General features: G+C 44.4%; 1 protein-coding gene across 1 annotated transcript in view; it reads right to left on the bottom strand.

Annotated features, from left to right (window-relative positions):
- The window catches only part of ZNF462 (zinc finger protein 462), a 141,821-nt gene that overhangs the window by 36,580 nt on the left and 91,821 nt on the right, over positions 1 to 13,420 (bottom strand). The window lies entirely within an intron of this gene.

The following is a 13,420-nucleotide window of genomic DNA, read 5'->3' as shown; positions in this document are numbered from 1 at the left end:
GTGACGGGCACAAATCTTAAGCCTGTGATGCTCCAATGTCCTGTGGTGGGGAAATCTAATGTAGACGGGAGGTAGGAAAATCTCAGTTTCTTCCTTAAATAATAATAATTTTTTTAAAAAAGAGAGAGCAAGTGAAAAGAAGAAAAGGTCTTGAACCTTTTCCCAACACGCAGCTCTGAATGTTGAGGTCAGGAATTCACCAACGTTATCACCACCACTGTCCTATATAACCTACGGCTGCCCATGAATGACACAAATGGAGTCTGTGAATCCCACACGGATGAATTTCAGTGTAACTTTCCTTGAAAAGAAAACAAAGGACTCTTTTCTTAAGCCTTTCAAAAAGCAGGGGGGGGAAACGGGACAGAAACTGTACCAGCCTCCTCCTGATTTGATGGACACCTAATTTTCCAAAGCGTGATTTCCCCAGGCGGGACACGCGGGGGCTCTGTAAAACCCATATTTGATGAGACTGGTACCATCCATCCCATCAGCCTCAGAGCAGTTCCCTTATTGTGGGGTCACCTCTTGTCTTCAAAATACTAAAATTCCTCCCCTTCTTGTTTCCTCCTCCCCCTCCTCAATTCATATTCCTCAGGATGGAGGAAAAAACCCCTTTGGAAATTGTAAACAAACCTGCCACACACACACACACACAAATAAAACAAAAGGAAACTCGAACAATATCTCCGAGCCTCCATGGGTTCATTACCAGGTGTAAACTGAAGACAAAGGAAGAAAGACATTAACACAACTGAATTCATTTCACCCGATTCTTTTAATCTCCTTTTTCCTTATTCCTCGACCCTAGCCTAGCCGATGAACCCACTCAGGATCACAATAATGCAACTGTCAACTTCTCATTCTTTCTTTCAACAGCAGGTTTGTTTACCATTTCATGGACTGTTTGAGATGCTTTCTGGTTAAGCTCTCAAGACTAGTTTCTGCTTCAGACACACGCACAATGAAGCACAATGCATGCTCTGCCCGCCTCTCCTGTTAACTGGGACTTGAGCTGCTGGGAAAGCACTGCCACGCCAGTACCCCGGCCAGCCCTGCCCTCTCGCCAGTGCTGGTCCTGGTTTGCTCTTAGCTCTACAGGAAAGAAATCCTGGGACCAGCAAGGCCGAAGTCAGGTCCGACTGCCCTGACCAGTTGACCATCCACAAATCTCCCCAGAGACCAAAACAAAGGAACAGCCCATTTCTCAATAAGCAGCCACCACGGCCTCTAAGACTCAGACACAAGGCACTGGACAGCTCCAGTCCCTTTATAACAAAATTACAAACTGGCTCCTAATCAATCAGAAGACAAACCAGGTCAATCTGTCTCCCCTACCTTCTGCCACCCCCAACCTAGAGCACACGTAAGACTCTCTTGGGTAAACTCCCCAAAGGGAGAGGAGTCTGACTCAACACATTTTTCTTGTTTCTAGGGTCTATTGCATATCATTCCACCCATCTCAAAAAACACATTCTCAATTTTAACATGGGTATTTCTATGTGATATGAAACTTGAAATAAAAATGCTAGAAGTCGTGGAGAAAGCATTCCAAGAAAGGACAGCTCATCACCCTTCACAAATGGCAGTGTGAAAAGAACACCTGTATGTATCAGTGTCATAAAATCCTTCTTTCCTGGTTAAAATCAGATGGACAGGTTTACTTACAGAAAGAAGCAAATCCCACCACTTAGGATACACTTGAAATAATGCCCACGTGATAACTTTCTGGGTCTTCTCAGAGCTTTACTGTCCTCTCTGGTGCCAAGACACACTCTTCCTCGCTCCCACTTGGAGTTTGTGAATAATGTACAGTTTTAGCACCTCAGGCACTAAAGTGACAAAGACGTGAGGGTGTCTGATTCCACTGATCCTAAAAAAGCCCATTTGCTGAGCTACATAAAACCCCAGTTCGTTCACGAGGCATAGCCAGAAAGAAGAGGAGGAGAGGATGCTTTTGTGCCCAGGCTAGAAAGACAAGCAGATTCTTAGCGGTGAAGGGCATGTCACAGAAGTTAAAAATCATCATTAAGACTCTTTTCTTTCATTCCAAGCTTAAGAAAAGGAAAGGAAAAACACTCTGTGCTTGCAGAGCCCGACCTGTGGTCATGGGAACATACAGCAGCTAAAGCACAGGAGTACAGGTTACATCTTTACCGCCTCTTTGGCCACGAATATCTACAATGGAGCCAACAGCAAGAGGGCATTGGTCCATCCATTCTTAACCCACCCCTGAGATGTGCAGTCTCAGAAAAGAGTGTCGGTCTCTGACTTGTGACTTTATTTATGTGCAAAGTTTTGGAAATTAAATTATGATTTATAATTGCAGTTATAAAATAAATTTAGCTAAGTTACATGGAGCTATCCATTTTGTAAACTGTCTATAATAGGAAGATGATTTTATAAAAGCAAGATCGTAACAGAACTGTAGAATGGATGGTCACAGCGCATCTAGGTGGGGCTCTGTAAGTTACTGAACAGCCAACAACCAAGTCTCACCACTATGGTGTACGACATAGGTTCTCATGCCAATTTTACCGATGAGATGGCTGGGGCTGAGAATGGTTGGCCACACAGCTACCGAGAGGCAGAGGTAGGACTGGAACAAAGATCTCTCTGACTCTAAAATCTGAAACTTGTCTATCAGGCATCTGACTCAATGGGTTGACCTCCGGGGGTCCCTTGATGCAAGTCAGAAGAACAAGAAAGAATATCTGAGTGTTCCATCAGCAAGAAACACACAGCAGAGAAGACAGAGAGAGAGATGGCAGCAAGGGTGAAATAGCTGAGAAAGTAACATCAGACTAGGTAGAAATGGTCACAAAGAGAAAATAATATTAAACTGAATACCAAAGAAAACACTAAAACAGCATTTCAGAGCACATGCGAAAAAAGAATCAACAAAGTAAGATTCCCGGGAAAGAAAAAGAATATCCAAAATTTCAAAATGCTTTATGAAAACAGAAAAAAGGGACCACCCAGGGGACATTTCTATAAGCACGCTACACAGGTAAGCACTGCAAATACCCAGAACTGGAGATGTGCCTGCCCGAATGGCATGCTTAAGTCAGATGCTGGATAAACTGCCCTAGAAAGATAATACTCTAATTCCTCAGGGGGGATTTGGCTGGGAAAAGAAAGGTACACGAATATGAACGGGAGATGAGTATTTTCCGGGGGCTCTTGGACAGCTCAGGATTTCAAACTGGGGAAGGGCTGAGTTCCAGATGAGACCTCCTACCCACCCCTCTCATTCAGTCAGGTTCCTGGAGAAATGGGAAATTTCTGGCTCTCATTCCAGACCCCCAGAATTCCAGCCAAACCCAGTTAAGTATCCATTCAAAGCGTTTTGTTTTGTTTTCTTTTCTTTTTTCTCCAGAGATTAGCCAGCACAGAAATAATCACTGGAAATCTACTTTATAGCAAACGACAAATAAGTGAACTCTGGAAGAACAATAAACATGACAGAATGAAGTCCTCGTGAACATTCTGATCCAACAAAATATTCGACACCCTCTTCGTGTCAGGCCACAGGCAGGCTCTAGGGACTCAAAGTCAGAGAAGGTGCGAGAAAGGAATCCCCTGGCGGTCCAGTAGTTAGGACTCAGGCGCTTTCACTGCTGGGGGCCCGGGTTCAATCCCTGGTCAGGGAACTAAGATTCCACAAGCCACACAGCACAGCCAAAAACACAAAAGAAGAAGGCGCGAGGGATGCCTTCTAGGAGCCCTGATCTACTAGGAGAAACACAGAGTAGCTGGCTGTTATGAAGACATACGCCTGCTCTGTGTCTAACACACTTACTCCACTGACTGAAGGAATAAAAGAGGCAAAGAGAAAAACTGAACAGTAACAGGAGAGTTTAACTATTGCAAGATTAAGGAAGACACAGGGAAGAGTAAGAATCAATTGGGCAGTAAATTGTGGGAGCAGCAGAGAGGACAGCTCCCTTATACGCCGAGTGATCTGAAAAGGAAGCTGTACGGGTGGATCAATTCTCAATTTTCCGCAGCTCCGCAGAGAGGGTGTGAGTGAAGGTGGAAAAGTGGCAGCAGTACCTTGGTGCCAGCGACCACAGTTAATTATATTTGGGCTAGATTTTCATGCAGACTTGGGAGAGAGGCTCTTTGGTCAGGGCAAATCCAGTACCAGGAGAAAATAAAAGACAAAAGGATTTTAGGCAAGCAAATTTTAGAGGCGGCCAGGGGAGCAAACGGTTAAATGACACCCATTCATTCAGCAAACATTTATTGAACATCTAAGTCAATGGGTGACCCTGTTCTGGAACAGTAGGACATGGTCCCTGCCCTCAAGCAACTCACTGTCTCAGACAGACGTGTAAATAACTGACGGTGATACACTGCAAAGAAAAAATAAAAGTCTCAATGGAGCCACCTTATCTCCAAAGACCTAGTGGAGAAGAAGACAAAATCAGCAGTACCAGCAGTACTCGGTGACTGATAGAAGTAGGAGTGAGGGAGGTGGAGGGAGGACGTCAAGAGAACCTTGAATTCCATTAATAAACATAATTAGTATTAGCTAGTGTGTTAATTAATAAAATCACTACCAGACGTGAAGCTACCTAAATGTTCAATTCACCACACCTCCACCTTAAGTCATAAATAGAAATTAAACAACTACATTCTTGTCACAACAACAACAAAAGTGACTTAATTCCTACAGAGAACAGAAAGAAAGATCAGAGGATGAATCTGAGCAGAAAAATGTACACACTGGAGGGTGAGGGAGATCACATAAGGAAGGATTTAAAATCTTCAAGTCCTAAAATAGCGTAGAGTTCAAAATGATGTACAGATTGTAATTTTCTTCAGAAAAGCAGGTGATCTGGCAGCTGAAGGTTTGTAGTATAAGAAACCAGAAACAGAATATTACCTATAGATAATTTAACAACAAATATGGTAAATGCCCAAAGTATAGGGGTTGGGTTGGGACCCAAATATGCTGGAAATACTGCCCACTGTTCCTAGAAATATTGAGAAGGGCACACCAACAATGACAAGAGAGCAGCTAAAGACATACTTTAGTTAACAGGCAGGAAGCTTTTGGAATGGCATCAACTCCTATCATACAACGGCTAAGAAACTCAGGCAAAGGACAAAGAGGGTCCAAGTATTTCCATGTACGTGACAGCAACCCAGGTATCTGCTGGTGACGAGACAGAGAATCCTCCTGCTTATCAGTGAGCTTAGACATGACCTGAGTCTTCACCTAAAGCCGAAAAACTGTCTGGTGGACGCCTTAAACATGCTGCACACGGCCACCATCTTTGCTCACGCATCTCCGGTGGCGTTCTGAATGTGAGTCCATGGCTCACCACTTCGTTCAAGCTCAAACTGTGGGAATCCTCCTTCAGACTGTCAGATGTTTCCTGTGGCAGCACATTTCACCAGGTACCACATCCCAGAGACACGTCATTTCTTACCTCCAATCATATTCCTCCTCCAGGGCCCTGTCTACCTTTCCCACTGTTCATTCACGTCCTCAGATCCCATACGGGCAACTCTGAACAACCTCCTAGCTGGTCTTCCTTCCTCCAAGATCTGTTCTAGTTTGGCCAGCATACACGTCATAGACATATAATGTATATCACTTTCATGAGTATGATATGATTATGCCCCAGGGCTCAAGGATAAAGCCTACTCCTTGGTACATACAGCTCTACAGTCTGGTCTCAGCCTGTGTTTCCAGCCTCACTTTTGGCTAATTCCCAACTCCTTGCACTTTCTACATATCTCATCATTGGGAATCCTTGATCAAGGGCTCCCTGATGTTCTTCCTCTTCTTTATGCCTGGCAAATCCCTACCCATCCTTCAAAACCCAGCTGAAATGTCACCTACTCTGTGAGGCTTTCCCCCAACAATCCAGACAGAACCCTGCTCTCCTCTGTGCTTTGTCAACACACACACATAGTGATTTTCATCTGGAACTTATTATACTTCAGCTCACACTTAATATGTTCTCTTAAGCAACCTCCACCGACAAACTTGGCCTTATCTCTCTATGCCTTTGACCTTAAAACATCCCATGGCAACAGGGTCCAGGCTGGTTGCTGGAGCGCTCTGCAGCAGCCCCATCCATTTCTGCTTCCAGCAGTTGAGTTAATGCTAACAAAAATCAGTTTTATTTTCTCCCAAACTTCTTTGTACCTGTTATATTTGTTACTGAGCTTATTCAATTTAATTAATATTACCTAAAATGATGAAAGATGGGTATAAAAGTTGCCATTTCTATGAAAGCTACATTAAGTGCTTGGAAAAGATTTGAGAAAGTCGAGCTGCTAAAAAAAATTACTGTCAAACTACGTTTTGGCAAGATAAATGATTGAGGAGAACATAAAAGTCTAGAAGGACTCTGCTCTAAGACTGTTCCACAAATGTCTAAACTATCATGCCACTTAAAAGAAACTGAAACTGGAAGTAGTATAGGTGATTACAGTTTATGCAAGAGAGAAAATGGGGAACTCCAATCACAAGACCCAGACTCAAATACATAAGCTTGAAACCTACAGCACAATCCTGGTGAATGAATGCATTTTTAAGTGAAAATAAAATGCTTAAAGCATTTTTAAAAGCATTCCCCGCATTAAGAAATTTGCAAATATCACTGAGAAACTAGGTCTTGACTATATCAAATAAGCTTCAACTGTATCTATCTATATGTTTGACCCTATTTTATATTAATTCAGAAAATACTTATTGAGAGGCTTCTGTGTACCAGGCACTTCTAGGCATTTGGGATACATCAGTGAAAAAAACCAGCAAGGATCCTTGCCCTCGTGGGGCTTACATTTTAGATTGACAGCAATAGTATCTTATGTGCTTTTACAGCCAGAGACTCTCATGGTCCTTTCATTCAAAAAAGTACTTAAGAAAATGTTTCCTGGATTGAATTTGTGAACAACTTGCTTAAATTCAATCCTGTACCTCTGTCTGTCTGTCTCTCTGTTTGAAGTTACAAGGACTGTTTGTAGCACAGAGCTGTCAAGATGATTCACAGATTCAAGAGGTTTACTTATTTTTAAAGACTTCTTAGGTTCTATCTGAATTCCTTTGAAACTCAATTTCTTTCTCAAGATACCTGCTGTTCACTTCTTGCTATTAACAGGGAGCAGAGTGTGTCATCCAGAACATGGCCGACTTCAAATCACCAATTCAACTGTCCACGTATTTCCTCTGAAGACTCTCAAAAAGGTTCTCCAGATAGAACACTGGGCCATTCCGAAGGAAAACGATATTAGAAACTAAGCTTTGGAACACAAGCCATTTCAACTCCTCCTGGATAGCGTCTAAAGGGGAACATAAATCTCTAAAGGCAGCCACGTTACTTTATTTCCTTCTTTTGATTATGCCTTGAAAACTTCCAGGCCAAGGATTCTGGCACCTCCTTGTCTTCTATCATCAGTAGAGTTCTCTGGCCTGGATGTACAAGATTATGATACAATGGCCAGGGGGGACAATGGGCACTGGATGACTATATATAGGAATTCTGGGCTTGGTTGTCATGGAGACAAACGGAAAAACAAATGCCTAATCCTGAAAATAAGGCTGAGGCCAAACTTGAAGGAAACACGCACTGAAAACTTCCTGTCATTCTGATGAGTAAAAAGAAAACCTTGAAATATGATCAGGGAAAACAAAACAAAACAAAAAGTTAGTCTTCAAAATGACAAAAACAGCAAAAAAACGAAAAGGGGCTGAGATTTAGCATCCCATCATCCTTAAATTCACTGAAAGGGTCTCTCAAAGGCCTTATTTGGCATGAAGCTTCACGTTCTCGTTTTCTCTATATTTTCGGGGGAATCCAGGCAAGTCTGACCTAAAACAAAAGAGAATTCCTGGGACTTCCCTGGTGGCGCAGTGGTTGGGAATCCGCCTGCCAATGCAGGGGACACGGGTTTAAGCCCTGGTCCGGGAAGATCCCACATGCCGCGGAGCAACTGAGCCCGTGGACCACAGCTACTGAGCCTGTGCTCTGGAGCCCGTGAGCCACAACTACTGAAGTCTGCGCGCCTACAGCCCGCGTTCCGCAACAAGAGAAGCCAGTGCGACGAAAAGCCTGCTCACTGCAACAAAGACCCAACGCAGCCATAAATAAATAAATAAATTTATTATAAAAAAAAAAAAAAAAGAGAATTCCTGGACTTGCAATTCACTAGGTCCTATAATCGGGGACAAGCCCATTTGTTTCTCTGTATCATTTTCCCCCAGTGGCATCACCATCCACCCAGTCAATAAAATCAGAACAAATCCTTGATTCATTTCTCTTTCATTCTATCCATGGAATGAAAAAGCCCTATCGGTTCAACCTCCCAAAAAGCCCGTATCTGTGACCCACTCACGGTTCCACAGCCACTGCTTCTGTTCAGGCCCCTGTGGTTGCTTGTGTGAACCTGCATTGCAGGACGTTCCTAACTGGCTTTCTATCTTCAAGTTTCTTCTCCCCCTAAGATCCCTTTCTTTTCTAAAAGCAAATATGATCAAGGTACTCAAGCCTTCTTACAAGAAAAATGTCCAAACTCTGAACATCAGTACCCTGGCCCACCTTCATCTTCCCAGACCTACCACACTCCACACCCACACTGCTCCCACTCAGCGCTACTGCCACAAGGAAAGGTCCTGGCATTCACTCTGTGTGCTTTTTTTCGCTGCTTCTTTGTACATTCTTGCAATATCCTCCTTCGACTTCTCAGCCTGGCAAACTCATCTTTCAAAACTGAACTCAGTTCAAATTTATTATCACTATGAAGATCTTCCCTGATCCTTCTAGATACATTTATTTAACTCCCCCTTCAGGCTTTCCTGCTAGAACTCATGCTGCACGCAGGTTAATTTATTTTGCCTCCACCAGACTGTGATCTCTTTGCAAGCAGGGTATCTATCCATGCATGCATGCATGCGTGCATGCATCCATCCATCCAGCTACCCACCCATAATTTGTTTAAAGTTCATTATCTCCCAGAACTTAGTTCAGGGCCTGGCCCAAAAGAGGTGCTCAATGAACGTGTTATAAAGATCCAAAAAGAGTTCAAACTGGAAAAAGTGCTCTGGAAAACCCAGATTTAACAGGAAAATGCAATGAACCAAATGTCACTCTCTCCTTGAACACTGCGGTTAAGAGAGCCGCCCCATTGAAACAGTGATCCACTTTTACTGAAACAAGCCTGGGTCTTTTCTGATTACCTGGAGAATAGCTTCTGAAACATTTGAGAATCTGAATGGCAGGAAATTCATGATCCATGACCATCCCAAGAAGTCACAGGCATAATTTCTGGCTTTCACCCTAAATCAGCAAAAAGTCTAAACTTTAAAACAGATGATATCAGGACACCTGGGAGCCACTTTGGGTGAATCACTATGAACCTCTCTCTCCTTTTTCGTACCCACTGGTAGGCACAGATCTGTGGTAGGCACAGATGTTTGTGAAATGCATAGGTGTAACGGTACCATGTATTTAAATGCACCATGACTTTGCTACAGTCAACACCTAAGGCCACGAAAATAAAGGCCTCTGCAATCCAGAAGGTATTCATGGATTACTTGAAGATTTTTAGCATTGCATCCTCACCGTATGAAATGTTTTACCAATTTTCCTCCATCATGGATGCACCCTCCTCCCAGATATGTAGTGTATGGCGATTCATTTTGCAAAAGGACTTGTGGTGGCTCAGAAAAGCAGAGATGGCTTCATGTCACCCAGCCAGTCAGTGGAGAAACAGGAACAGAACCCGGGGCTCCTGCATGCCCCAGTTTCAAAAACACGTTCTTTTTCTGCCACAGCCATTAGCAAATATCACAGGTATTCCTTCTGTACTAAATGGTATTTGTAACTCAAAAGTGTGTGTTCTTAAAAACCCTCCTTGAAACCGGCTGGAAATTTGTCGCAAAGCCAATGAACGCACGGTGAAGGAGCCCTTTTCTAATGTTTTTCAGGAGGAAACTCTGGGTGGCATCTGCCATTGTTCATTGAGACACTCTCACACAATACCAAATGCATAATTCACCTGCGACTCTTTGGAATTGTCTGATGAGGAAGTAATGCTTCCTGCTGTTCGTTTAGATCGTATAGATGTCTTTACCACACGGAAAATCCAACCAACAACGTGGAGTACAAAAGCCTCTTTGACATCAGTGACTTGGCCGCAACAGTCGAGAGCTCGCTAGCAACTTCAGATGGTATTCAGAGCTTATGGGCCATGGGCAAGGCCGCCCTGCTTCCTCCTCAAGGCCTGACCGGAGGGAAGATACCTACAGACTTCAAGGAGGCGGTCACAGTGTCCAGCTTGCAACAAACAGTACAGGGAGAGCCCGCACAGGGAACGATGCAGAGATTTCTCAAAAGCTCAGCGTAGCAAGAGGAAAGAACACATCTAAGGAGAAGCGTATATATTTAGATACATGTCGAGCTCTAAGTGACGGTATGGAAATCGGGTGAGGATAATGATGGCGGATCAAGAACAGGAACGAGCGCCGCACTTCAAAGCGCACGGTTATTCTAAAATTGTCCCCCAGCAGCAGGAGTCTCTGAACCAACACACCCAGTGGGTTTCTTACCCGTTTTTTTCCTTTTCTTTTCACCTCTTCCCATGCAGTGGAAGAAAATCCTGGCTCCGGGTAAAGCTGTATTTTTAATAACATTAAAGCAGTAGGTTCTTCTCTTCGGACAGACACTCTTGCACCCACTCCAAACTCCCCCGCAGGAATATTGCTAATGATGCTGGGCTCAGGTGTAGGGTGTAAACCTCCAAGAAGCAGAAGGATCAGGCAGTCAAATCCAGGCTCACCTTTCACTGGCTTAGCAGCTCTAGGTCATCAGGTATGTCAGGTGCTTTTGCACGAGTCTCTCACTGATCTTCACCATGACCTTATGACATGAGATGTGTTACTTCCCATTTTACAGATGGGGAAACCAAGGGAGCACCTGGAAAACAGGCAACTTCTCAGCGCCCCGGAGCGTGCATGTGAGCCTCCTCGTAACCCTTGGGGACTCTCAATTAAGCAGTCCTCTGGTTCCTCATTCATAAAACGGAGACAATGATACCCACGACTTCATAGGGTGCAGTGCAAACAGGAGAGCAGTGTGTAAAGTACAGTGTCTGGCACGGAGTGGGGGTGCTTTAAGGGTCTCAGTTCCACAGCAATTAAAATCTACATCATATATTTTGCACTAAACGACAAATTGCCTTTTAGTGTTTACGGAGTGTTTTCTATAGACGAAAGAATTTGATCTCCTTCGCTGGACTGCAGGACAGAGTGGAATAAGCATCTCTTACACTGCTCTAAACAGATGTAACTGACATTCACCCCAGCTCCAGGCACATGGCAGGTGTTCGGCAGCTAGTTTGTGGCTGATTGATTCTGGGCAAAGCCAACTGCACTGCCCCTTCTGGCAACAACCACCTGGCTCACTCTGTAGGTGAGGATGGCTGCCATGGGGAGGGGACTTATCGAGGGGCTTGGATTCAGCTCAGAGGCAGGGCTCGACCCCAATAATACACCAAGTCACCCCCATTTTGTTAGATAACGAGGCACACAGAATGGTCACAAATCAACTTGCTACAAAAAGGCACATCAGAGCAAATTTCATTTCCAAAGTTTAGAAGCTTTCTTGGCAACAACCATTCTGGGGTCTATTTCCTCTTAAAGGTTTCTCAACATCACCTCCAGCTTTGAGCAAGGTCCCTGGGTAACCGACTGGCAGGTGTGATCATCCCCATCATTAATGATGCTCTCCCAAAGGCCCCCACCTGACACTGCCGCCGCTGCCCTTTTCTCCCTGTTACCTTGTACGATTGTACTTCTAACCACCTGATCCACAGTACGTACGTATTGGTCGATTGGTTGGTTCTCCCCACTATCTGTGAGGGGTTTGTCTCAAACTTCTTAACTTGCATGGATGTTTGGATTTTATTTCATAACCAGTGAGGGCATCTAAGTTTTCTTGGGGACTTCCGGCTCAGCTGGGCACGGAGTGTCTGCCCAAGACTCAGTATGGAAAATGTTAAGGGTCTGTGACAAAAGGCGGTCCTGCCATTGAACCACCATGCGTCTCGGCCTCCTGAGGGTCGTGGCCAGTGTGCAGCACCAAGAACAGCAGCACTTAAGACTAGATCCATTCACTTAAATAGCTCATTTGAGTGCCTATGCGTGCAAGGTAATCTGCCACGCTCTGGGGACTCAAAATAAAATGATGGCTTCTGCTGGGACTTCTCTGGCGGTCCAGTGGCTAAGACTCCGCACTCACAAAGCAGGGGGCCCGGGTTCAATCCCTGGTCAGGGAACTAGATCCCGCATGCCACAACTAAGAGCCCGCATGCCGCAACTAAAAGATTCCACACGCCACAACCAAAGATCCCACGTGTTGCAACAAAGACCCGGCACAGGCAAATAAATAAACAATTTTTAAAAAAAATATGATATGCTCTTTTTAAAAAAATGATGGCCTCTGCCTTCAACAAGCTGATGGTCCTTATATGTGGAATCTAAAATATGACATAAATGATCTTATCTATGAAACAGAAACAGACTCACAGACATAGAGAACAGACGTGGTTGCCAAGGGGGGTGGGGTGGGAGAATCATGGACGGGGAGCTTGGGATTAGCGGATGCAAACCATTACATACAGAATGGATAAACAACAAGGTTCTACTATAGCACAGGGAACTATATTCAATATCCTGGGATAAACCACAATGGAAAAGAATAAGAAAAAGAATGTGTATATACATATGGAACTAAATCACTTTGCCATACAGCAGAAATGAACACAACACTGTAAATCAACTATAGTTCAATTAAAACAAAGGAAGTGGATGGTCTTGGGGGGGATGGAAAGTCAGACAGTTACAACAGAGTATGATCAGCTCTGAACTAAAGAGTGCCCAAAGATGTGAACAGAAAGCAGGTCCCTTAGCCAGGCAGGAAGAGTTAGGAAGATTCAAGTGTTCAAGGATGAGTAGGAATTAGCCAAGTGAATGGAATGAAGAGGAGGTCAGGTGAAAATCAGTGGAGGAGGACATTCCAGGAAGGAGGACTAGAAGGTCCTGGAGGGTGAGAGCAGGGCCCTGTGCAGACACAGGGCCTCCAGGACAGCTGCAGTGCAGGATGCGGCAGGAAGAAGGGGTGAGGAGCGACCCTGAGAGAAAGAGGGGCCCAAGTATCAGCTTTCCATGCTGAGCTTGAATCTACTATGAAGGCAGAGCAGACAGCCACTGAAGGGTCTGAAGCAGGAACCAGGTGAGATAAAGGCTTCGCATCTGTACCTTTTCTAGGTCTATCGATTGCACCCAGAGCCCTGCCCCATCTCTCAGATAGGGAAGGCAGCATTCCCACCATGAGAGAAAACCAAGCAGCAGCACCTTCCTTATTGATGAGGGATAGCTGCAGCTGCCTATGACTCCATG

The sequence above is a fragment of the Neophocaena asiaeorientalis genome, unplaced genomic scaffold (genome assembly GCF_003031525.2).
Source record: "Neophocaena asiaeorientalis asiaeorientalis breed wild unplaced genomic scaffold, Neophocaena_asiaeorientalis_V1.1 scaffold342, whole genome shotgun sequence".
Lineage (NCBI taxonomy): Eukaryota > Metazoa > Chordata > Mammalia > Artiodactyla > Phocoenidae > Neophocaena > Neophocaena asiaeorientalis.
This window is presented reverse-complemented; position numbering and strand designations above follow the sequence as displayed.